At 46.1% G+C, this 24707-nt stretch overlaps 1 protein-coding gene across 5 annotated transcripts in view; it reads right to left on the bottom strand.

Moving 5' to 3' along the window:
- Window positions 1-21202, bottom strand: part of NOD1 (nucleotide binding oligomerization domain containing 1) — a 51649-nt gene extending 30447 nt beyond the window's left edge. For 4 of the 5 annotated variants that reach the window (XM_063609702.1, XM_055293523.2, XM_055293525.2 and 1 more), the window contains exons 1-3: window positions 21021-21183; window positions 2239-2382; window positions 1491-1577 (exon numbers count right to left, since the gene is read on the bottom strand). The gene's annotated coding sequence lies outside the window, so the exon portion shown is untranslated. Of the gene's footprint in view, window positions 1-1490; window positions 1578-2238; window positions 2383-21020 lie in introns of all 5 variants that reach the window. The other variant, XM_055293521.2, reaches the window with a different exon arrangement.
- Between the last annotated feature and the right edge of the window lie 3505 nt (window positions 21203-24707).

Raw genomic sequence — 24707 nt, 5'->3', positions numbered from 1 at the left:
CTTGGAGGTTTCTGCATTCCCCGAGCAGGGAACAGGCCCAGAACTGGGAAAGACAGACCTGTGGAGTTTGGTGGGAGACAGTCTCAGAACAAAATAGCCCAAGGACAGAGACAGCAGCATGAAGTCTCCTGTGGTAGCCAGAGCCAAGGAACCAGGGGACAGTGATGTCTCAGTCACTGTTGCCCATTTTGGGTTGTGCTATAACCTCTTCCCCTATGTCCTTGACCTTCAGCAAAGTCTGTTATACACAAGCACCCTGGGGAAGGAGGGAAAAGCAATGGCCCATGTGACATGAAGTGGGACAGAGGGAGGGTAGAGGTGCAGGAGGAAGAGGGAGAGCCCGCACGGAGTTCCCGGGATTAGATTCCCAAGAGAGGTATCTCTCTGGAAACCCTTGAAAACCTGGTGCAAGTGCTGAGTTTCTTGTCTGGGTAGGAACAGGGACCCAAGTTATTTTATTTGGGCATTAAAAAACACCTGGGTTCATCTGAGTTATCCCAAAATTGCACTCACTACCTTCCTTGTAACAATAACAGCAAAAAATAATAATTAAACAAAAAAATCCCACAGAAGATCCTTCAGCCTCTTCTTGTCCAGGAATACTTGCGTGTATAAAATGATCTTGGAAGTGGAAAGGCCTGGAATTGGCCACTTTGTCATTTGTCTAGGCAGGAAAACCCATGCATTTCAGAGAGAGAGTAAAAAAAAGGTTTTTTTGTAGTTCAGAAAAAAGTTCATAGATCTTTTAACACTATCAACATCATTAATATGTTTCACAGCCACATCTGTTAACATTCAGGTCCAGTGGTTCTCAATTTTTTTTTCCACCAAGTGGCACATGAGTCTCCTGCTCTTTGACATGCTTCCATGTTTTCTTTTGTTAACCTATCAAATGCCAGACGCCACACAATAGCTTTCTTTTTAGAACCCAAATGACAGAGCAGGAAAGAGTACAATTTAAAATTATCAGCAACAGAAGGGCAAGAGATCCTCACCAAAAAAATTTAAAGGGATGAAAATATTAGTTATTGTTCCAATAAAAGTTATTAAATCCTAATCCAGCCTTTTCTTTTCTTTTTTCTTTTCTTTTTTTTTGACAGAGTCCCGCGGTGTGGCTCAGGCTGGAGTGCAGTGGCACAATCTCGGCTCACTGCAACATCTGCCTCCCGAGCTCAAGCAATTCTCCTGCATCAGCCTCCCGAGTAGCTAGAACTACAGGCGTGTGCCACCACGCCCGGCTAATTTTTGTATTTTTAGTAGAGACAGGGTTTAACCATGTTGGCCAAGCTGGTTGTGAACTCCTGACCTCAAGTGATCTGCCCGCCTCGGCCTCCCAAAGTGCTTGGATTACAGGTGTGAGCCACCAGGCCCGGCTATTTTCCATGGCAGTCAATTCTATGACCCGCTTTGGAATCCTTAGCTTTAGAAAGTCGGTTCATTTAAAGCATACCAGCTGACAATATTAAATTTAAATTAGCAGTTAATAATACCTTTTTAAGTTTCTGGCATCATTCTTTTTAAAGAATGTTTTAAAACAACATTCTTTAAATCTTCAATTTCCAATTTCTTTCTGGAATCTGCAAAATCAAAGAAAGACTTAAAAAATTATTGTGGCACATGGTGAATGAATGAATAAAATTGGCAAGAGAATAATTTTAAAGTCTAGTACTCTCAGGTATCAGACTACTCTCTGTGCCTTCTTCTTTTAGGACAGGGTTTTCTAAATGTCCCACATCCCCACCATAGTCACTTTTTTGTTGTTCTTGCCATAATTGAGTCACACCTGTACTTTATTTGCTTAACTTTTTGCTTTCAATTGAGTTTTGAAAACTCTAATAATTTTAAAGGAATGTTATGTCACCATTAGAAACAGAAAAAAAAAATATCCTTTGCAATACATAGAAAGTAACACAAAAGTTAATTCACCAGAAATACAACAATGTTACTGTATTCCAGCTAGTCCTGCTGCCTGGAAAGGCTCTAGGGTTGGGGCCTGTTTTCTCTCGGAAGCATTTGAGAGATGTTAAAGACGCAGTAGCACAGAATTGAGACTTTCTCTTTAAGATCATCACAAGGCTGAGAGAAAACTGGAAAGAAGTCACTTCTCACTTTGTGATTTAGCATTTTTCAATGCCATGCTCCATTCTTTAGAAAGCTGGGAAGGGGTGTTGCACAACTTCCTTCATCCCTCCTTTCCCGACCTTTGCCCGCCTACCACGAGGGGCCCATTTTACTCACTGCTTCTGTCTCTTCCAAGCCTGCGATTCCCATAAAAACAGCGACTTGTCTTCCCAGATGTTTTCTGTAATCGCCACCACAGACATCTCCACCTCTTGCCATCAAAGGCAGAAACTGAAGGAAAGTCTCCTGACTTACAATCACCTAAATAAAGCAATATATTATATGACAGCCACCTGGCAAGGAGGCTGCTTTATAATGTCCAGAGCCCTGGCTGAAGATTTAATCAGGTGTGCAGAGTTAGCTCAATTCAGCAAGAACTTAACAAGGTATGGATGTTGGAAGGGAAAGTAGAGAAACTGAACTCTGCCTTGGTAAACAGAATCTAAGGGTAGAGCAAAACCATACCACGGGAGACTGGAGATCAATTCAAAGTTCATGGGCCCTTATTACCAGAAACGCCAGACAGCCAGAGATCTGCTGGCCCTGGGAGGCCATCCTTTCCTTTCTTTACTTGGTAAAGGGTGGGTCCAGTTGATGAAGAGGGTCTGGTCCTCTCTTCTAGGCAAAGAGAGGACCGAGATTGGGCCGGGGCCAGGTATCTGGGAGCTGGGTCCGCTCTCCTGGGTGGGGCTTTCCCGGGCCAGTGGTGCAGACCTATGGGGACTGAAGTTGGAGATCCTGGTAAGGCAGCTCCAGGGATACCCAAAGGAAAAAACCAGCCTAATGGAGGCAGCCAGAAAACAGGACGCACCGCAGAACAAAAGATGGATCACCAAGTGGAAAAATGAAGCAGAGGAGATCGGAGGAGGGTGGTCCACCACCAAAAGCCATCTCCTGAGGCAAAGGCAGGTGGGGGTAGAGCCTGTGGGCAGTGAGGGAGCCCCGAAGGGAGCTGGGGCTTGCACAGGCATTTCCTCCCAACTCCTCCTCTTTCTAGCTTTCTGCCCTCAGAGAGGGTTAGTTCCCAGGGTAAGGGAATCCCAGGGGCAATTCACCACTCTGGGCTTCTCACAGAAACCAGTGCCCAAGTCCCATCCTGCAATGTGATCTTCCAAACTAAAGAAAAGGTCTGCAGAGCCTCCAGGAGAAGATTCAGGGAAGCTGCTCTGGTGAAAAGGAAGCAGGGATTGCAGGATGGTGGATCTTCGAAGGGAAAAAGGAGACCACAGAGCAGCTCTGTTGAATTGAAATATGACACAGCTTTCCTAGTAATTTAAAACTTTCTAGTAGCCACACTAATAAAAGTAAAAATGGACAGGTGAAATTAATTTCAATGATATATTTTAATTCTAATACACTCAAAATATTTCAGTATGTCATCCATACAAAATTTATTATTATTATTATTTTTTGAGATGGAGTCTCACTCTGTCGCCCAGGCTGGAGTGCAGTGGTGCAATCTCGGCTCACTGCAGCCTCTGTCTCCCGGGTTCAAGCAATTCTCCTGCCTCAGCCTCCTAAGTAGCTAGGATTACAGGTGCACACTCCCACGCCTGGCTAATTTTTGTATTTTTAGTAGAGACAGGGTTTCATCATATTTCCCAGGCTGGTCTTGAACTCCTGGCCTCAAGTGATCCTCCCACCTCAGCCTCCCAAAGTGCTGGGATTACAGGTGTGAGCCACTGCACCCAGCCCATCAACAAAAAAATTATTAATGAGATAGTTTACATTCTTTTTCTTCATATTGAGACTTGGAAACCTGGCACGTGTTTTAATCGCACGTCTCAATTTGGATCAACCACATTTCCAGTGCTCAAGAGCCACACGCGGCCAGGGGCTACTCAAGTGGACAGCACCACTCCAGGGCAGTCACTAAAAGCTAGGGTGGTGAGACATCGGAGTTCCTGCCTGCTGCCCTTCCATTTGAAATACTGATGCCAGGAATGATCTTTTTTGTTGTTGTTGTTGTTGAGATGGAGTCTCGCTCTGTCGCCCAGGCTGGAGTGCAGTGGCACGATCTTGGCTCACTGCAAGCTCCGCCTCCCGGGTTCACGCCATTCTCCTGCCTCAGCCTCCTGAGTAGCTGGGACTACAGGCGCCCGCCACCACGCCCGGCTAATTTTTTGTATTTTTAGTAGAGACGGGGTTTCACCGTGTTAGCCAGGATAGTCTTGATCTCCTGACCTCCTGATCCACCCACCTCGGCCTCCCAAAGTGCTGGGATTACAGGCGTGAGCCACCGCACCCGGCCAGGAATGATCTCAATTGGCTTTTCAGATCAGTTTCATCGGCAACTCAGTGAGACAGAGGTTAAAGACGTGAGGTCACTGAAAATTCTGCAAACTCAGGAAGAAAATGCATACTGGACCTACTGGTTTATACTCAATGTGAAATTCCCTTCACTGCTGCATACAATTTTGCAGCTTTGCATCCTTGCAAAGATCAGAAAGTAAGATACAAAAATGCTGTGATGTTTGGTGAGTCAGGACTCTCCTATACCACTGGTGGACATGTAAATCTGTGGAAGTCTCTGGAAAGTCCTTTGACACAGCATGGGTCAACACTCTGAAAACTTTCTATTTAGTAACTTCCCCTTCTAGAAACCCGCCTTTTGAAAAGAATCAGGGGTTCTGACGGGTTTTTTTTTGCTGTTTTTTCTTTTTAAACAAGGGACGTCCAGCCCTGGCTATAATAGAATAACTTGTGGCTCACACAGAGGACAACTGCTGGTGAATGGATTGACAAAGTATAGCATATTCATAGAGTAGAACACAATTCAACAATAAATGCCAATGCAACAAGAATACATCATGAATGAGTGTCACAGATACTACGCTGAGTGAGAGAAGCCAGACTCAAAAGAGTACATAGGGCTGGGTGCAGTGGCTCACGCTTGTAATCCTAGCACTTCGGGAGGCCAAGGCAGGTGGATCACTTGCGGCCAGGAGTTCGAGACCAGCTGACCAACATTGTGAAACCCTGTCTCCACGAAAAATACAAAAATTAGCAGGGCCTGGTGGCACACACCTGTAATCCCAGCTACTAGGGAGGCTGAGGCAGGAGAATTGATTGAATCTGGGAGGCGGAGGTTGCAGTGAGCCAAGATTGTGCCATTGCGCTCCAGCCTGGGTGACAGAGTGAGACTCCACCTCAAAAAAAAATATTTCATGCATATGATTCTGAAAATCTGATCTAGAAATCAGATCAATGGTTTCCTGAGGCAGGGGGCAGATGGGAGTGGGGGAGAAATTGATCGCAAAGAGGAATAAGGGAAATTTCTGGGGAGACAGAAATGTTGTGTCTTGATTGCATGCTTGCTCTTTCCCTTGTATACAGTCACATGTGTGTGTGTGTGTATATATGAATATACATATAGATACATATGACTTGTCGAAAGTCAGCAACCCATATGCTTGAAATCTGTGAATGTTATTGTATGAAATTACACTTCCATGAAATTGATTTTCTTTTAAGGAAAGGCAAAATAAAGTTTTTCCAGGTAAAAACTGAGACTTTGTTGCTACCGTATCTGCACTAAAATAAACACTAAATAGAGTTTTTCAGGTAGAAAAAAAATGATCCCAAGAGAAAAACAAAAATGATGAGCAACAGGAAGTATTAATAAGCCAGGAAACAGAAATGGGTACTAACCGAACTATATTATATTAATATCTTGTGAGGTCACCAGGACCCATCAGGAAATGATTGACCTAGAAAGGAGTCTCACCTCCTGGAGAGCAACCAGGACTCTGTCCCTGAATCATGGGGTGGCCCCAGAGAAACCACAGATACACACACACTCAGTGTCACTTTCACCCCAGGCTCAGAGTCACTTTCACCCCAGGCTTGTTTCTTTCCTTGCCCTGTCCCAGGGGACCCTGAGCAGAGACGTGCATTTCTTATAACCGAGATGCTAAGATTTAAAAAAAAAATTTTATAAAGATGTTCTCCACATGTTCCTTTCTATGTTTTAATAACTTTTTCTGTAAGTATAAAACAGTACCTGCTCACTGTAGAAAACTTGGGAAATGCAAAAAAAAATTTAGAGGAATAAATTAAGTTCCCTATTATCCACATGCAATAACCACTATTCTCATTTTGGAGCACTTCCTTTCAGCTTTCCTCTGCGTGCGTTTGCACCTACACTGACTTTTTGCATGTTTGGCATCACACCATGTTTTTGTTGTACTCTTACCATTATCTTGTGTTTCTTTGTAACTGCCAAGGCCCTCTTTGGAGCTGCAGAAGCTGGCTTCTGGATGACTTGATTCTAGAAAGCAGAATGCTTTGCTTTCCCTGGTTTTTCTTTTATAAAGAAGGGGAAGAACTCACCCGCCACTCTGCTGCTTTAAAGCTCTGCATCTGAGAAATTCCACGTGCCAAAGAGAGGCTCAAAGATAATGGCAAATGGTCTCCCTCTCCCCGGCCTGGCCATGCCTGCCTGAACTGCTACAGCAAACCTGGACACCTTGCCCAGCAGCCTCTGCCAGCTGCGAGGCACATGACAGTGCTCTACCATCAACGTGACCCATGGGATAGCTGCGAGGGGGTGGGCAGGGGCAGAGAGTGGTGGGACAACTCCATGAGGTTGCAGCCTTGTTCATTCCTTCTACAGAGATCCACTGAGCCCTTCCTCATGTCCGGCCCTGCACTGTGCAAGGGCCCCAGCAGGGCCTCGTCTGATAATAGCTAACACCAAGTGTTTTACTAGGGCATCAGCATGGATGTTAAGGCTTTATATACATGGTGAGAGGCAGGACAACATAAGGGGTGAAATCTGTGGTGTCTGGGATCTCTAGAGACAGCAGTGTTCAAATTCTGACTCATGAGCAAATTAGAGGGAAGTTCCTGCTAAATGGACCGTGTTTGCCGGTGATTTTAGGCTGTGGGGAACAGGGGCACTTTCAGCTTATGTCTGTTCATGGGACTTTATTATAAGATCACTCATTATAAGGATCATCACTTGTTAGCAAGTTAGCCATCCTTTCTGTGCCGTGATTGCCTCAAGGTAAGAGTTCCTACCTCAAAATGTTGCTGTAAGGATTAAGTGAGTTAATATGCACAAAATGCCTAGGCCGGGGGTGGCACTCAGTAATGAGCGAATCATTTACTAATTTCTATTATCTCAATCCTTGCAACAACCCTAGGTGGCAGGGGTCATTGTTACCACCAATTTACACATGAGGAAACCGAGGCACACAGAGGTCAAGTAGCTCCCTGCCCTCACAGAGTTTACAACTGGGCAGGACAGACAGACACAGAACAAGGAATCACAAGTATGGTGAATGTGTGGAAGAAGCAATGAGCAGAGAGAGACGGGGGTTGCCGTGGCTCTCAAGGGCTTCCTTGGGCTCCAACCAGCACGATCGCAGAGGTGCCTGCTCCACTGCAGCCCTCTAATGGCAGGTGACAGGGAGACCCAGTTAGAACTCCTCTCTCAGGGAGCTTGAATTTGAGACATTTAGAGAGATGCTGAGTCCCCAAAACCCACAGTACTTGTGGATTTGGCTGCCCACAGCTGAGGCCGCCAGCCATGGCTTCCCTTATTTTGTGTATCTTTATAATAAACCCCCAAGAACATAGAAAGCCTCAGTGTGCCCCTGTTTTCTGCAGCCTAAAAAACACTAGCAAACATGATCCATTTAGCAGGAGCTTCATGCTGTGCAGAATCACCCAGCAGAGGTTTCCCTGCTCCGTTGTGACTATGAGTGCCATCCTCCCAGCATGAGCAGACAAGACTGGACTCCATCCCAACTGATGGGGCCAGATGAAGAACAGAAACCTCAAGAAAGTCATTTCCCATCATCCACACTGACCTCACGATTTCACTCTTTGTTCAGGCACCCAATTGTTGGGAATCATTATTCGCTCTTTTTTTTCCATGTTTATATTTCAAAATAAATAACACAGCTTTCCACAAATTGGTGTTGCAACAGTAGCAGCTAAGATTCCTAACAGATCTAAGCCCTGTTATAAAACATTCTTTGGCGATGTAGCAGATGCTATCTTAGAGTTACAACCCAGTGTTTTTCAACAGTGAGCTCTGTGTAGTCAGGCCATTCTGTAAGTTTTTCTACTGTGACACTTGCTATATAGATTGGAAACAAACACAAGCATAAGCAAAAGCAAGGCCAGCTTTGCTGGCACCCAGGTCATATGGAACCTGGCTCAGTGCCATGCCATCTGCCTCTGCTCCTGTCCTGACCCTCCCTCCTCAAGCTCTGACCACTTCTTGAAGTGAGTTCCCAAACAGCTCTGCTCTCTGCAACCTTGGCAGCCACAGGAAAAGGCCCGTGATTTTATGAACACAGAAAGGACTGGCTTCTAGGATATAACTTTATGGGTCATAGGAGAGTTTTCAAAGACTTTCCCACCCCTTCCTTGAAAACCAACACAGTGGTAGAAGTATTCTGTTCATCAAACAGTTCAGGTTCTTCTCCTAGACACTTGGTAGGATTACACTTCCCTACCCCCTTGAAGTTACAGGCTTTAACTCATGAAACATAAGCAGAAGTGGAATGCGTTGCTTTGGGTAGGAGGCTTTTAGGCATCACTGCATAATTTATCAATGTGCAATTTTTTTTTTTTGTTTTGCTTCTGGCACTATGATTAGCACAAGATGGGGGCAGCTGCATTAGCTCAGGCCCACAAATAACCACAATGAGTAGCTCTTGCCAACTCGCAAAGGACATAAGATATGAGGAAGAAATCAACCTTGATTGTTTGATAGCCAGGCATGGTGGTGCACGCCTACTGTCCTAATGACTCAGGAGGCCAAGGCAGGAGGGTTACTTGAGCCCAGGAGTTCAGAGTTTGAGGCTACAGTGAGCTATGATCACACCACTGTACTCCAGCCTGGGTGACCAGTGAGACCCCTGTTTCTTAAAAAATAAACAAAACAAAAAACCTTGGTTGTCTGAGCCCACTACATTAAAGGACCCCTCTTAGCACAGAAAAGTCACTACAACCTTTTTCAGATACTATAACTATTTATGGAATTAAGATTTAAGATATAACAGCATTCACTGTCTACCTCAGACTTAGCAGTAATCTATATAGGGAGATACTATTTACTAGGAAGAAAAATAGGCAGAACATGCACCTTCTTTATTTGTCCTGAGGTTACATCATTCACCTTCTCCCAACTTGTGCTGGGTCCCTGGTCCTGCCACCCCACTCCACCCCTCACTTGGCCCCACAGAACCACATCCATCATTTCTGTTAGAATTACTGGGTGGGTACCCTTAAAAGCCAAGCCGACCAGTGATGAAAAAGAACATGGTGGAGCTATATGTACTGACATAGAGCCTTAAGATATCCTGTCACTTGAAAAACGTAAGTTGCAGAAAGAAATATAGAGTATAATAACATTTATATGGCTTGCCCACATCCCCTGCCCTCCAAATACACAAAGCACTCCACATTTTCTATAGGCATACGTCCGTGAATGTAAATGCAAAGAAAACTACCTGTGAGAAGACACACGGTGTGAGAATAAAAATTACTTCTGGAAAGGGAGAGGACACCAGGAGTAGGGTAGTACTTTTATTCGTAATGTGTGTGTTTTTTTTTATAAGAAGGCTATACACTTGCATGATTAAAATATTTTAGGGTCTTTTCCTCATTAGGGTATCTCAGGACATCTTGAGGCAGGCCAGCACAACATTCTCAGCGACTGCCTTGTTTTGAGGAACTATGACTTTCAACTCAAAGGGCCCACCTGCCCTAGAGAGAAAATGCTCGGTCTTCATTAAACTAAATGATGGTTCATTAAGACCAAACAAATTCAGATGAGATGTTAAGACTTTCTGTGCACCTGTAAATCAATAAAAAGCTCTTCCTGTTTTGCGAAAGTATCACAGTAAATCTGATGGGATCGTGGGTGGGAACAGTTTTTTTTGTTGTTGTTGTTATTTTTGTTTGTTTGTTTGTTTGTTTTGAGACAGCGTTTCGCTCTTGTCGCCCAGGCTGGAGTGCAATGGCGCGATCTCAGCTCACTGCAACCTCCGCCTCATGGGTTCAAGGGATTCTCCTGCCTCAGCCTCCTGCGTAGCTAGGATTACAGGCACCTGCCACCACGCCCGGCTAATTTTTGTATTTTTAGTAGAGACGGGGTTTCACCATGTTGGCCAGGCTGGTCTTGAACTCCTGACCTCAGGTGATCCACCTGCCTCAACCTCCCAAAGTGCTAGGATTACAGGAATGAGCCACCGCGCCCGGCCTATATTTTGTTTTAAATTTAGTAGAAGACCATCAACTTAGGGTATTACCATTAAGCCTAGTTAGAAATAAGGAATATAAAGTGAAAAAATAATCGGCCCCCACAAAAATAGTACAGAGCAAAAGTCAACAATACTGGCTTTCAAGTGGATTTTTAAAATCCCAGAGCCACAAGAAATACCATATTGAAGAAATGCTCAATGATTGCCAAATGTTTCATTTCCTTTGTCTTGTATTTCCTCTTTTTTTCATATAACACATACCTCTGAACACTTTAAAACATTAGCGATTGCGCCACTGCACTCCAGCCTGGGTGACAGAGCGAGACTCTGTCTCAAAAAAAAAAAACAACAAAAAAAAAACATAAGCAGCTCAACTGTCTCTGGAACATTCTGACACCGAGTGATGTTTTAATTTTGATTTCTCAGCAGCAAATGGAGGATGTCAAAGGGGCCTCACATTTTCCCACCCAGTATCAGTTCCCCAACCCAAATGGTTATTATTACCAAGGAAACTAGTTCAGATTCTTTTTCCCTTTCTGTTAAAAACACATCCTATCACTAAAGTTTAACCAGAAAATGCCATCTCTGGTAAAGTCACAAGCTGCCATACACAATCTGGGCTTCTAAGACATTCTGCCCACCACCATCCTGGACAATAGGAATAGATAACTGATATTCATTTATTGAATGAACTAAGTTAAAGCCATCATTCCCTGCCTACCTCATGTAGGTACCTGCCTACCTCACAGGTGATATAACCCAGATTGCAAATGTCAATTAGAGTGGGCTCCACCAACCCCCAGCATAACTCGCACACATATATCCATGAATGGGGACCACATTTGAATTCTCCTTTAGGAAATGACTACTCTTGAATATGATTCATTTTGGTGAATTTAATCCACAGGCTCCACAGTTTTACAAGTAAAAAAGATAATTATACTCTAGTTGTTGACATGCACTGCTTGGATGTTCAGGGTTGTGGTGATGACGTGAACAACAGACTTCTTCACTCTGCAAGTTACCCAACAGCAAGCTGGGCGGATGAAGCCATGCCAACAGCATCTGGCAGGAGCCAGCACCAAGCACATTTTACACAGCTTCGACAGAGCTGCACGGAGAACACATATGCTTGGTCAGCTCAAATGGGGTCCTACTTTTCCTGCTGCATGATCCACAACGATCTGTGTTTTGTTGTTGTCTGTTTTTCTTGCTTGGTTTACAATTTCTTAAGGAACTTAACCTGGAAAACGAGCCCGGTCATGTGTGCCTCTGCCATACCAGAACACTATAGACAGCCGACTCTGGAGAAAATTTAGCAGATGGATGAAGCTACAATTATTATTGGAAGCTTTTTAACTCCATTGACACTCACTGACTTTAAGTATCTGAAAGCACTTAATCCCTCAGAATTCGAAAGCAGATGCAAGTCAGTCCCTCTCGGTATCTCCTTTCTCGCTTCAGGCTTCCTTCCCCTCCCTACTCCCTCTTCCCTTCCTCTAGCTCCCTTCTGTCTCTCATACAAAGTACCTTATAGTGTGAGCTCCAGACACACAGACACTGCCATCCTGCCTACAAAGAAAGGAATGCAGACACAGCCAACGTCAGCATTCGGGGTGGGACCACAGTGGAATGCTTACGTCCTTTCACAGCTGCCAGGGCCTTCTGGGAAGTCCAATGCCTGCCCCCACATCTCTCAGAGCCAAACATCTTCTTCTGGTAAGGAAACCCTGTTCAGAGTGCACAGAGAGCCAGCTCCTCCCCTCTCTGCTGAAATCCTGGGCTCCTAAGGTCAAACAGAATGTTGTCCAAGCCACCGATTTTAGACGTGAGAAAACGGAGGCCCTGGGCAGGGCCCTGGACTTGTCTGGATCAATCAAAACTAGCATCCAAGTCTCCTGGCCCCGAGACAGTTGCTTCTTTTGTCTACTTCTGGCCAGAGTAGCCTCCTCAATACCAAACATTTCCTGCATCCCCCTAGTGGGGACGTCACCTGTCAGAATGGGAAAAGGGTAGGGTTCCCACCTTACTCTGTTTCTCCCCTAAGCCCATCTCTCCCTGCTGGGAGGGCCCATGGTATTCTATCCCCGCCTCTCTCAGAGGGTGTGGAACTTTGTGTCCTAAGTTGATTGTTTTCCTTTCACATTGGTTGGTAGTGGCAGTGAAGGGCACAGACTCTAAAGCCAGGCTATCTGGTTCCAATAACTAGCTATGTGACTTGGACAAATAATGCTCTCTTCTGTGCTTCTGTTTTCTTCTCTGTAAGTACAGATAATAACTGCACCTACCCCATGCAGGGATCTCAGTGAGCATGCAATGAGTTAATACACGTACATATGGTATTTAGAACAGCACTGGTCACATAGTAAGCACTGGCCGTGACCTACAAGAGGGCAGCCTAGGCCAGCATTTCCATCTGTCATCTTCAAGGCCAGCACTGACGACAAGGGAGGGCGTCCATCTGGTGAGTCACCGTATCTCCAGCACATAGAGGGTGCTCGATAGGAACCGTCGAATGAATGAATCTGGCCCGGTGCACTGTGTATAGCAGGTGCTTCATCATGTCCACTGATACGTGGATTTCCATAATTCACAGGATCACTTAGGGAATGTCACTTACCAAGTTTATCGGTGAATAAATTCAATTTTCCATCACCAATATTTTCTATTGCTCTAAGGCATTTATCTTCGCTGCTGTCTTTAAAAGGTTAACCAGAGCCCAGCTGTCAATGTCAAAAGCATCGCCTGTGCGACCACTTGGTACTTAATCACCTACTGCTTGACACTTTCTTGGTTTTAACCAGGCTTTGAAAAACAAAGTTCCCAAAACACTGCACTGGATATTCATCTCTGAGGGGCCAGTGAATAAAAATATCTTAATGAAGAAAGCCAACAGAAAACAACGGCGCCTTGAAGTGAAAACCGGTTTCCTGGAACTCCACTCTGTGAGAGGGCTGAAGTGTTTATGCAGAGGAAAGTGACACAGAAGTGGCCGATCTGGAAGCTGGAGGACATCTGGATATGGCATTTAGGGCTGACACAGAAAGTGTCTGGGGCTTATCAAATGAAAAGCACTCCACAAGAACAAAATATATTAGTCACCACCAAAGTGGGAGTTGAAACCGGGCCCACAACAAATAAACACTCTGCTGATCGCTGGCCAAAATGCTTAGCTGAAGACTTTTATTAACCCCATTGAACATGTATACAGAGTCAGCAAGCATCTAGGACACAAACCTGTCACAGAGCTAAGTGGGAGAGTACCCAGGGATTTATGTGTGGTGACTCTGAGTGGCATTAAGAGGCTGAGAAGATGACAGAGCCATAACCCCTAAAGCATCTGCCCCAGACACTGCACCCCCTGGGCCAGGACTGCTCTCTTCCCTCATTAAGTGAGGTCCCATGTTAAGCAGAAGGCCCACCCAACCAGCCGAGATACACCTGGCCTGCAACACACCTGGCACTGCAACCTCATGACCGCTTCACAGCAAGGAAGGAGAAACAGGGTCAGTGCAGATGCCTGGAAGCAGCCAGCATGCAGTGCTAAGGATGTGGGCCCCACACAGTGGAGGCTTTTCCTGTGACCTGAAAGCTCCCAATAAAGAATTTCTTTTTTCCAAACCATGGGCCTCCCAAGTGCACGCAAATGATGAATTCAGATTTTCAAAGGTGAACAAAGCCAGGAAGGCACCCCCTTCGGGACTTCTGGGCAAGAGCTAGGAGGACCAGAACAGACTAGCATGAAAAACTGACAGCCCTTCCCATAGCCAGGGGGCCCTGACATTTTGTGCCTGCAGATTCTGACCCCTTGACCCGTACGTGCCCAACCTCCCTCCACTCTTTGGGGTCTTTTGTTCCTGTTTCCAAAGAGCCAAGAAGGACTGGACTCCACCCTAGTCCATCCACTGAAGCTCCTGATGAAGGATGCTGGGTGCCTAGGAGGCCCACACCCATTTACACTCATCTGTCCCAGAAAACTACAGAGCATGTGCTGTGGGCTGGGCAGACCCGGCTCCAAATCCTGCTTCTGCCTTCTTTCACTTTGTTTTGAGCCTCAGTTCCCTCATCTGGAGATTGAAAACCAGACACTCCAGAATTGTTTCACACATTAAGACAAGGTTTATATAGCTTAAGAAGTAGAGATTGTTCATTATCTGAATAAATAGAAGTGGCTAATGATCTTTCTCTTGTATATTATGAATGACAGGAAAAAGTCAGGGGGGGGAAATTCCTCCAAAGCTTCCCTCTGCACTTTAGAATAAAATCCCAAATCCTTACCCAGCCCAGGAGGCCCTACTTGGCCTGAGTATGTCTCATTATTTAGCTCTGTACCCTCCTGGGCTTGGGCCTTACCACACCAGCCAGTCGACACACCCACATCCCTCCCATTCACCTCTGGGTCTTTGAACCCACTGTTCCATGCATCCAGCATGATTTCACTCTTGTTTTCTTCCCAAGTCCTAGTTGAAAAGGCTCATTCCTTGAGAGGCATCCCCAGACTCTCCTAATTCTAGTTCCGCTCTGATCTCCTGTCTCATGACATGCTGTTGTTTTCACTTAAAGCACTTTCCACAAGTTATAATTATGTATTTACCTGTGTGCTTACTGCCCTAACCTCCCACTTATGGACTGATGTTTATGTCCCTCCAAAGTTCCCATGGTGAGGGAGAACCCCCGATTTGATGGTGTTTACAGATGGGGCTGTTGGGAGGTGAATAGGTTTAAATGAGGTCGTGGGGGTGGAGCCCAAGTGATGGGATCAGTGCCCTTATAGCAAGAGACACGAGAGACCTCTTTCGCAAACCAGGAAGAGGGTCCTCACCAAACTCCCATGCTGGCAACCAGGTCTCACACTTCCAGCCTGCAGAAGTGTGACAGATAAATGTTTGTTGCTTAAGCCCCCAAGTCTATGATAGTTTAGCAACCCAAGCTGACTAAGACATCCTCTCCACCCCGCAGCCTACAAATTCCATATGGCCAGAGGCTGGGTCTGTTTCATTCATTGCTGTAATCCAAGTACTTAGTAGACTCCTGGCACCAGCAAGATTTTCTGATAATATTTGTTGAATTAACATGTTCCAGAATTGAAGCCCCAAAGTGCCAGAAGGAACCAAGAGCTACAAATAGCTTTCTAACAGCCTTCCACACCAGGGTGGGGGGCCAGCAGAGCACTTCACACCCACAGAAAGCCAGAAAAACAATTACTACCTCATTATCAGGAATGCTAAAGCAGCCACACCTCACTCAACTGAGAATTTGCCTTTCTGGGCCCCCAAATTCCACTGACCCAGACCTCAGGGAAGATTGACAGAACTCAAGAAGAGGCCAAAGCCACTGGGGTAAAAGAGAGGGAGGATGAGTAAGGAATGTCAAAAAAGAACAGACCACTGCACCTTCGATGTAATATTATTTTCAATACTGTTGGCTGTCTACCTGAGTCTCAACCTGGGATCTCCTAGGCCTGGTTTCTGTCTTCCAAACACCCCCCACATCTGTCTGGGTGAAGGCATGTTTTATTACACACAGGCTAACAATCTCAGTGCATCAAGATGACATTTATCTCAAAACTAACATTGCAACCCACTCTAAAAATGTTAGTCAATATCAGTATCAGATTTTTTTTTTCAGTTGATATTAGATTAACCAGCCTAAGCAATGGATGGGTTTAATGTTATCTGGAAGTGGGAGGAGGTGACAGGAGGAGTGAGCCGCCACTTTCACTTCCTAAGTAAGCTGCTTTTTGGAAGCAGGGGCTCTGTTTCCAGAAATATGGCCCTACACAGAGCATAAGCACATCTGACTGTTAATGGCAGGAGGTGGGCTTCAGGAGGTAGGTAGAATAAGCAGGGGTGGGGGTACTCACTGAGCAGCTGGGGCAGTGGTTAAGAACAGAGACTCTGCCTCAAGTCCTGGGATAGACTTTGGGTTAGTTATTTAATCTTGTTGAGCCTCAGTCATCTCCTCTATAAAACAGGGGAAATGATAACCACTGCACAGGGTCGCTGGGAAGACAAAATGAGCTAAAAACAAACAACAAAAACCCTAAACTCTTAGACTAGTGTGGGACACAGGAAATCTATGTAAATGCTATTCTTATTTAGGGTCTACCAGATCAGGCCTGTCATCATTTCATTTAATCAAATCAAGCCTCAAAGCAATCTTTCCAGAGAGGTAGAGTTAGCCCATTTTACAGATTCAAAAGCTGAGGCTCAAGAAGATTAAAAACCTTACCTGAAGTCACACAACTAGGAGAAGGAAAGACCAGCCCTGGAACCAAAGTAATTATCATAATCTTTATCATCATAATCATGACTTACTAGAAGGTGAGTGATATGCTAAGCACTTTACATAGATTAGCTCATCAAATACTGAAAACTACACAGCAAGGAAAGCATTATTGTAACTATTTTACAAAGGAGGACACAGAGTTGGAGTGGTTAAGTATGCTGACGAAGGTCACACAGTTAGTTAAGGCAGTGATCCCCAACCTTTCTTGCACGAGGAACTGGTTTCATGGAAGGCAATTTTTCCACAGACAGTGGGCAAGTGGGGGCACAGGGGAGATGGTTTCAGGATGAAATTGTTCCACCTCAGATCATCAGGCATTAGATTCTCATAAGGAATGTGAAGCCTAGACCCCTCGCGTGTGCAGTTCACCATAGGGTTCCCCTCGTATGAGAATCTGATGCCGCCGCTGATCTGACAGGAGGCAGAGCTCAGGCGGTAATGCTTGCTCACCGCTGCCCACCTCCTGCTGTGCGGCCCACTTCCTAACAGGCCACTGACTGGTACTGGTCCGTGGCCTAGGGATGGGGGACCCCTGAATTAAGGAATAAAATAGGAACTGGATCCTGGTTCTGACTCCAAAACCCATTGTTTCTTCCACTTCAGCCCTGCATGTCTGGTATACGTTACAGACCCAACATCTCTATTTGAAATCATCAACATGACTGTTTTCATATTAAGTATGAAACACTAGCTTTGTTAAATGGAGTCCAGGAATGACCCACTCACTGAAGGGGTCTGTGTTGTAAGGAGTTAGGATATCCCCGCCAAAAAAGCCTAGCTTTCCCCCAGTTCCTTCCAAGAAGGTTTGGTTTTGAGGTCATAGGCAGCAATCTGGGCATGTGTTACAAGAAGCAGGGGAAGTTCTTACTCATTAGACTTTTAATCTTTTGGGAATTAGAAAAGGAATACTCTCCCAAGTAAATCATCATCTGCTCTCAGCTAGGCTACCATGTAAGGAGTTTCCTTAGCAATATGTGACTGCCAGGCTCAGTTGCATGTGGCTCTGAAAATATCTACCAAGTGACTACATTCTCTCAATTCTGACCCTAACCTGTATGGTGGCAATGACAGAACAGAAGGCCAAGGGACATCAACTTTCTGAAACAAATGTAATCAAGGTGAATGTTCATGTTTTATTAAAATCTTAATCTGCCAAAACCTGGCACTAATCTGGTGCTCACTTTGCAATTATCTGGGTGCTTACTACAGTGCTCTATAATTTAGAGGAAAAGGACACTTCAGTAAAACAAATTCTAAAGTGGCAGTTTACTGGAGAGTAACTTTTAATTTCCATGCAGTATAATATAAAATTGCCTTGTTGGCTGTAAGGACGTGCATCCCTCATCAGGGAACTCTGCCCCATTAGAGGACCAAGGTAAGATCCCTTCACAGTAGCATTATCTCCGGTTGGCTCAATGGCTCCAGAGACAGGGAGGATGGCAAAGAGAAGGGCCGGTGGCATGCCTGCCTTAGCCAACTCTGCACAGGAATCTCTGCCCACAGTTTGGTCTGTGGCAGTTCCAGATAAAACACGTTTAAATGACAGTTCAAGCCAGGAAGTCTCGCTTGGATGAACTTTCTAGCATAGGTAAAAAACATCAGCTAACTGACATGCCGGTGACTACTCACCTCTCACCACAAGAGTCAAGTTTAGAAACAACACTTGCCCTCAACGAGTATTTGATGCGCTAAAGAGTTTTTCCAGAAACCAGGTCAGACCTTTTGGGTAAATCAAAGGAGGCCCTTTGTGTGACATGCAACTGACTGTCCCTAGAAGATAAAAGAAAATGAGACTTCTGAAAACTTGCAAAATACCTAGAGCCTCTGCATGACAAAAATTCAGCAAAGTATACATTTTAGCTTTTCTAATTTCTTCTTGCCTAAAAAAAATCCCCCCAATAATAAGAATGATAGAAGAAACCAGTAACTTAAACCTTAAATCCTACGTTTATATCTTAGATTTTGAACAAATATTGAATCCTTTTCTTTGAATAAGAGATAAGACTTTGATAGTCTTGTGTAAGCAAATATCAGTGATCACACATACACTAGAAAAACACTTGATCTTTATGCCTATATTACTTACTGTTTCTATTTCTGATGTCTAATCTAAACAGCACTGCTGTTAGGATCAAAGTGACCATCCATGATGCACAGAGCGTGTACCAGAGTAAAGTTCCAGCTGGGACGCAGGCATCAGCAATTGTAGAATTTGGGTTCTCCCTTCCTCAGATCCCTGGCTGTCCTTGGTCATTGAAGAAAGATTCACTGCCCCTAGGCCAAGAGTCAGGAACAAAACAGGAACACCAAGGGTATGGTCTGAGGATGTTGTCAGCAGGCAGCAACGTACATGTGTGTGCACGTACACTAATTCTGAGACGCTGTGCACAGCCCAGCTTTCTTGGAAAGCCATTTAAAAGATATATATGTGGCAACAGAGGGGAGGAAGTCTCAAGATTAGGAACAGCTTTTGTGTGTGTGTGTGTGTGTGTGTGTCAAAATATTCATTCCTATCACATGCAGTAAAACTGTATTCCAGAGCCATTAATACGCCCTGGGGGACTGAGGGGATTTGCAGCCTAAGATTCCAGACTTAAAGCCCGCTAAGGCCCTGAGCGGGGCAGCAGGGCAGGAGAAGGAATGGAGCGTTGAAGGGGACATTTTATAGACATTCTCCCTCATAGTGGCTGTACTAAGTAAACAATTAACGGGCACAAACTGCCACTCCAGTGTCTAATAACTACCCCTGCCAGAGCACCTGCCAGCTCCACCACCTTTCAGGTGTGTGATGCACATCATCTCGCTGAACTATGCTAGCCTCAGGAGAGAGTTGCTCTTTATTTTATAGGTGGGAAAACAGGGTTTTGGAGAGGTCAAGGAACTTGCCCAAAGTCACAGCATAGAAGTGACAGAATCCGAGTTTGGACCCAGATTTGATGGGTTCCAAAGCGTGAACTTATTTCTCCACTCCACAAAAATAAAACCTACTCTTCTTACAATCTTTGAAAGACCCCTCTTCTACCACACTGCTGTTTGTTTTAAACACAGCTTGCTTATCTGTCTGGCATATTCCGTAGAAGTCTGTACTTTGTCAATGCCTGGTTTGCCTGGATTTCAGCTACCTGGCCCCTGGCATCTACACCTGGGTGAGAACAGGGAATCCACTCCTCTCTAAGATGCATTGTGGAGTTACTCTTTTACTCTTCCCTGAAAGTGATAGTTCAATCTTCAACAGGGGCTTTGAGGGAGAACAAACTCGACCCTTTGGCAAGCACGACTTCAGGCTTCACCATTTTTTTTTTTTTTTTTTTTTAACGGAGTTTCGCTCTTGTTGCCCAGGCTGGAGCGCAACAGCGCAATCTCGGCTCACTGCAAGCTCTGCCTCCCGGGTTCAAGCAATTCTCCTGCTTCAGCCTCCCGAGTAGCTGGGATTACAGGCACGCGCCACCAGGCCCGGTTAATTTCTTTTTGTTTGTTTGTTTGTTTTTTAGTAGAGACAGTTTCACCATGTTGGGCCAGGCTGGTCTCGAACTCTTGACCTCAGGTGATCCGCCCGCCTTGGCCTCCCAAAGTGCTAGGATTACAGGCGTGAGCCACCGCGCCCGGCCCTGGCTTCACCCTTAAAGCAGAAAGGCCAGAAGTCATCAAGGCCATGGGTTTACTAGCTTCCCCAGACTTAATTTCAAACATCAACAACTGAAACGTTTCCTAGAATGCAGAGCCAATGAGACATCAACATCTGTCATTTCCTATGTTTTTCACAATGTGCCAAAGGAACTGCGCACATTGGAGGCTTTTTTGAATGCGATATTCGGGCGACCTTGCCAAGCATTGTCTCATTTCCTTACTTTGTGGAGCATGAAACCCAAGGGAAGTTCTCACCCTGTCTCCAGGACCAAGCAGGACACTGGGAGCTGCTGTCCCGTCTGCAGGCGGGACTCCATGAAGACCCCTGTCTGCCCTTCCAGCCTTTGGTCACAAACCCTCCAACGCTGGCTGCACACCGGAATCACTTGGGGAGCTTTTAAAAGATACGCAGGCCTGGGTCTGACTCCGTGAGATTCTAATGGAATTGATCTAGGGTTCAGCCTGGACATCCGGATTTTAAAAGCTCCCCAGGTGGTTCTAAGCTGCTGGCACGATTGAGAACCCGTGCCTTCGACCACAGTGGGATAAACGATTCCGCTGACGATGAAGTTCATCCCTCTCAACTTTCGCTACATGCTTCAAACTCGCGGGTTTCTCCGCTTGGTTCCATCCAGAGCTCCTCCAGAGCCGCGCTGCGTTCCGCCCGCACGCAGATCCCGCCTCCCTGCGCCTCCTCGCTCGCAGCGCCCAGGACCCCAGAAAGCGTCTGCCCCGCGCGAATCCCCAGTCGCTGGGACTTACTTGGCCACCAGGTTTACAGACTTCGCAGCCGCTGAGAGCTAGAGAAGAGCCCGGAGAGCGCCGTGGTCCGGGGGCGCCGGGGCCGGGAAGCGCCGTGGCCCGGGAGGTCGCTGCTCCCGCAGTAGCGCGAGGGAGGGGCAGGACCTGGGCGGCCGCCTCGCGGGCCCGGAACGGGAACTGGCCGCGACTACAGCCGCAGCCGCGCCCCTCTGTCGGCGCGCCCAAGAGCCTGCCCGCTGCTGGGAGAGGCCGCGGTCGGGCAGGGGCGGTCAAGGCAGGGTCCCACGGTGCTGCCATTCGCCCGGGTCTGGCGAGGGGGGGCGAGAGAAGCTGCGCGCAGAGTGGCACCCGGTGCGAGAGGGTGAGCCCCCGATGCCACCGCGCAGGGCCTAGTGGACAGGCCCAAGTTCGCCCAGAGGTGACACACTTGGGAATTTGTGGTGCCATCGTGCCAGGCCCCTCCTCCTAAAAGTGCCTACCCAGCGCCTGCAACCAGAGCCAACGCCTGGACATGATAGGGAAACTCTTGTTAAAACGCGACACCTGGTCCTGATGAAATGGAGCTTGGCGTAATCAAATTTTAATTACACTGCATACATTTCCATTTACACTTTTTTAAAAATCTAAGCTTTTCTTCCTACCCTTAAATTTGTTCTTGGCAGCGCACATTTTATGTTTTATGCATATGCTGTAATAATAAGTTGTAAAAGAGTTTTTAACATGCTAATAAATGTCCCCAATAAAATAGTTTTAAAACGTTTTGAATGGGGAACGTGTCCATAAGGGATATCATGCTACAGAAAGTTGTCACTTATTCACACTGAAGAAGTACATTCAATCATATAGCCACTAATGCTTGTGAGTATTAAAATTCCCATCAGAGGCTGCCCTCTGAGAAACAGAAAGTATGTTCTTAAATCAAAAGTGAAACTGCAAACTAAAGTTGATAGGATCAAATGTGCCAACTTGTAAGTGTCAGGCCTCTGAGCCCAAGCCTGCATGTATACATCCAGATGGCCTGAAGCAACTGAGGAATCACAAAGGTAGTGAAAATGGCTGGTTCCTGCCTTAACTGATGCCATTACCTTGTGAAATTCCTTCTCCTGGCTCAGAAGCTCCCCCACTGAGCACCTTGTAGACCCCCACTCCCCCCGGCCCTGCCCTTGCCCACCAGAGAACAACCCCCTTTGACTGTAATTTTCCACTACCCACACAAATCCTATAGAACTGCCCCACCCCTAACTCCCTTTGCTGACTCTTTTTTCGGACTCAGCCCACCTGCACCCAGGCGAAATAAACAGCTTTATTGCTCACGCAAAGCCTTTTGGTGGTCTCTTCACACGGACACATGTGACATTTGGTGCCAAAGACCCGGGACAGGAGGACTCCTTCAGGAGACCAGTCCCCTGTCCTCACCCTCACTCCGTGAGGAGATCCACCTATGACCTCGGGTCCTCAGACCAAACAGCCCAAGGAACATCTCACCAATTTCAAGTCTGGTAAGCAGTCTTTTCACCGTCGTCTCCAGCCTCTCTCACTACCCTTCAATCTCCCTCTATTTCCAATTCCAGTTCTTTTTCCTGTCTAGTAGAGACAAAGGAGACATATTTTATCCATGGACCCAAAACTCCAGCTCTGGTCACGGACTCGGGAAGACAGTCTTCCCTTGGTGTTTAATCACTGCAGGGACACCTGCCTGATTATTCACCTACATTTTATTGGTGTCTGATCACTGCGGGATGCCTGCCTTGGTCATTCACCCACATTCCCTTGGTGGCAAGTCAATTGCCGGGTCGCCTGCTTTGGCTGCTCAGCCACATTGCAGCCCAGGGCTGCTCACCACCCCCCTTCTCCGTGTCTCTACTCTCTTTTCTCTGGGCTTGCCTCCTTCACTGTGGGCAACCTTCCACCCTCCATTCCCCCTTCTTCTCCCTTAGCCTGTGTTCTCAAGAACTTAAAACCTCTTCAACTCACACCTGACCTAAAACCTAAATGCCTTATTTTCTTCTGCAATACCATTTGACCCCAATACAAACTTAACAATGGTTCCAAATAGCCAGAAAACAGCACTTTCAATTTCTCCATCCTACACGATCTAGATAATTCTTGTCATAAAATGGGCAAATAGTCTGAGGTGCCTGATGTCCAGGCATTCTTTTACACATTGGTCCCTTCCTAATCTCTGCTCCCAATGTGACTGGTCCCAAATCTTCTTTCTCTCCTGTCTGTTCCTTCTGTCTCCAACCCAAGCTCTGAGTCCTGTGAATCCTCCTTTTCTATGGACCCATCTAACCTCTCCCCTCCTCCCAGGCTGCTCCTCGCCAGGCTGAGCCAGGTCCCAATTCTTCCTCAGCCTCCGCTCCGCCACCCTTAATCCTTCTGTCACCTCCCCTCCTCACACCCGGTCCAGCTTACAGTTTTGTTCCGCAACCAGCCCTCCCCCACCTACCCAACAATTTCCTCAAGCTTAATGCTCCTTTTTCTTTATCCAACCTCTTCCAAATCAATTAGCGTTTAGGCTTTTTTTCATCAAATATGAAAACACAGCCCAGTCCATGGCTTGTTTGGCAATAACCTTAGACACTTTACAGCCTAGACCCTGAAAGGTCAGAAGGCCTTCTTATTCTCAATATGCATTTTATCACCCAATCCACTCCTAACATTACATAAAGCTCCAAAAATTAGAATTCAGCCCTCAAACCCCACGAAAGGAATTAATCAACCTCACCTTCAAGGTGTACAATAATAGAAAGGAGGCAGCCAGACAGCAATGCATTTCTGAGTTACAATTACTTGCCTCTGCTGTAAGATAAAACCCAGCCACACCTCCAGCACACAAGAACATCAGAATGCCTAAGCCGCAGTGGTCAAGCATTCCTACAGGACCTCCTCCATCAGGATCTTGCTTCAAGTGCCAGGAATCTGGCCACTGGGCCAAGGAATGTGTGCAGCCTGGGATTCCTTCCAAGCTGTGTCCCATCTGTGCAGGACCCCACTGGAAATCGGACTGTCCAACTCGCCCGGTAGCCACTGCCAGAGCCCCTGGAACTCTGGCCCAAGGCTCTCTGACTGACTCCTTCACAAATCTTCTCTGACTGACGCTGCCCGATCACCTCAGAAGCCTCCTGGACCATCACAGATGCTTTGAGTAACTCTTACAGTGGAGGGTAAGTCCGTCCCCTTCCTAATTAATATGGAGGCTACCCATTCCACATTACCTTCTTTACAAAGGCCTGTTTCCTTTGCCTCCATAAATGTTATGGGTATTGACGGCCAGTCTTCTAAACCTCTTAAAACTTCCCAATTCTGGTGCCAACTTGGACAACATTCTTTTATGCACTCCTGTTTAGTTATCCCCACCTGCCCAGTTCCCTTATTAGGTCGAGACATTTTAACTAAATTATCTGCTTCCCTGACTATTCCTAGGCTACAGCCACACCTCATTGCTGCCCTTTTTCCCAGTTCAAAGCTTCCTTTGCATCCTCCTCTCGTATCCCCCCACCTTAACCTGCAAGTATAGGACACCTCTACTCCCTCCTTGGCAACTGATCACGCACCCCATACCATCCTATTAAAACCTAATCACCCTTACCCCGCTCAATGCCAATATCCCATCCCACAGCACACTTTAAAAGGATTAAAGCCTGTTATCACTCACCTGTTACAGCATGGCCTTTTAAATCCTAA

Source organism: Symphalangus syndactylus, chromosome 9, assembly GCF_028878055.3.
Source record: "Symphalangus syndactylus isolate Jambi chromosome 9, NHGRI_mSymSyn1-v2.1_pri, whole genome shotgun sequence".
In the NCBI taxonomy this organism is placed as follows: domain Eukaryota; kingdom Metazoa; phylum Chordata; class Mammalia; order Primates; family Hylobatidae; genus Symphalangus; species Symphalangus syndactylus.
Note: the sequence above shows the minus strand (reverse complement) of the source record. Positions and strands in the feature narration are given on the sequence as shown.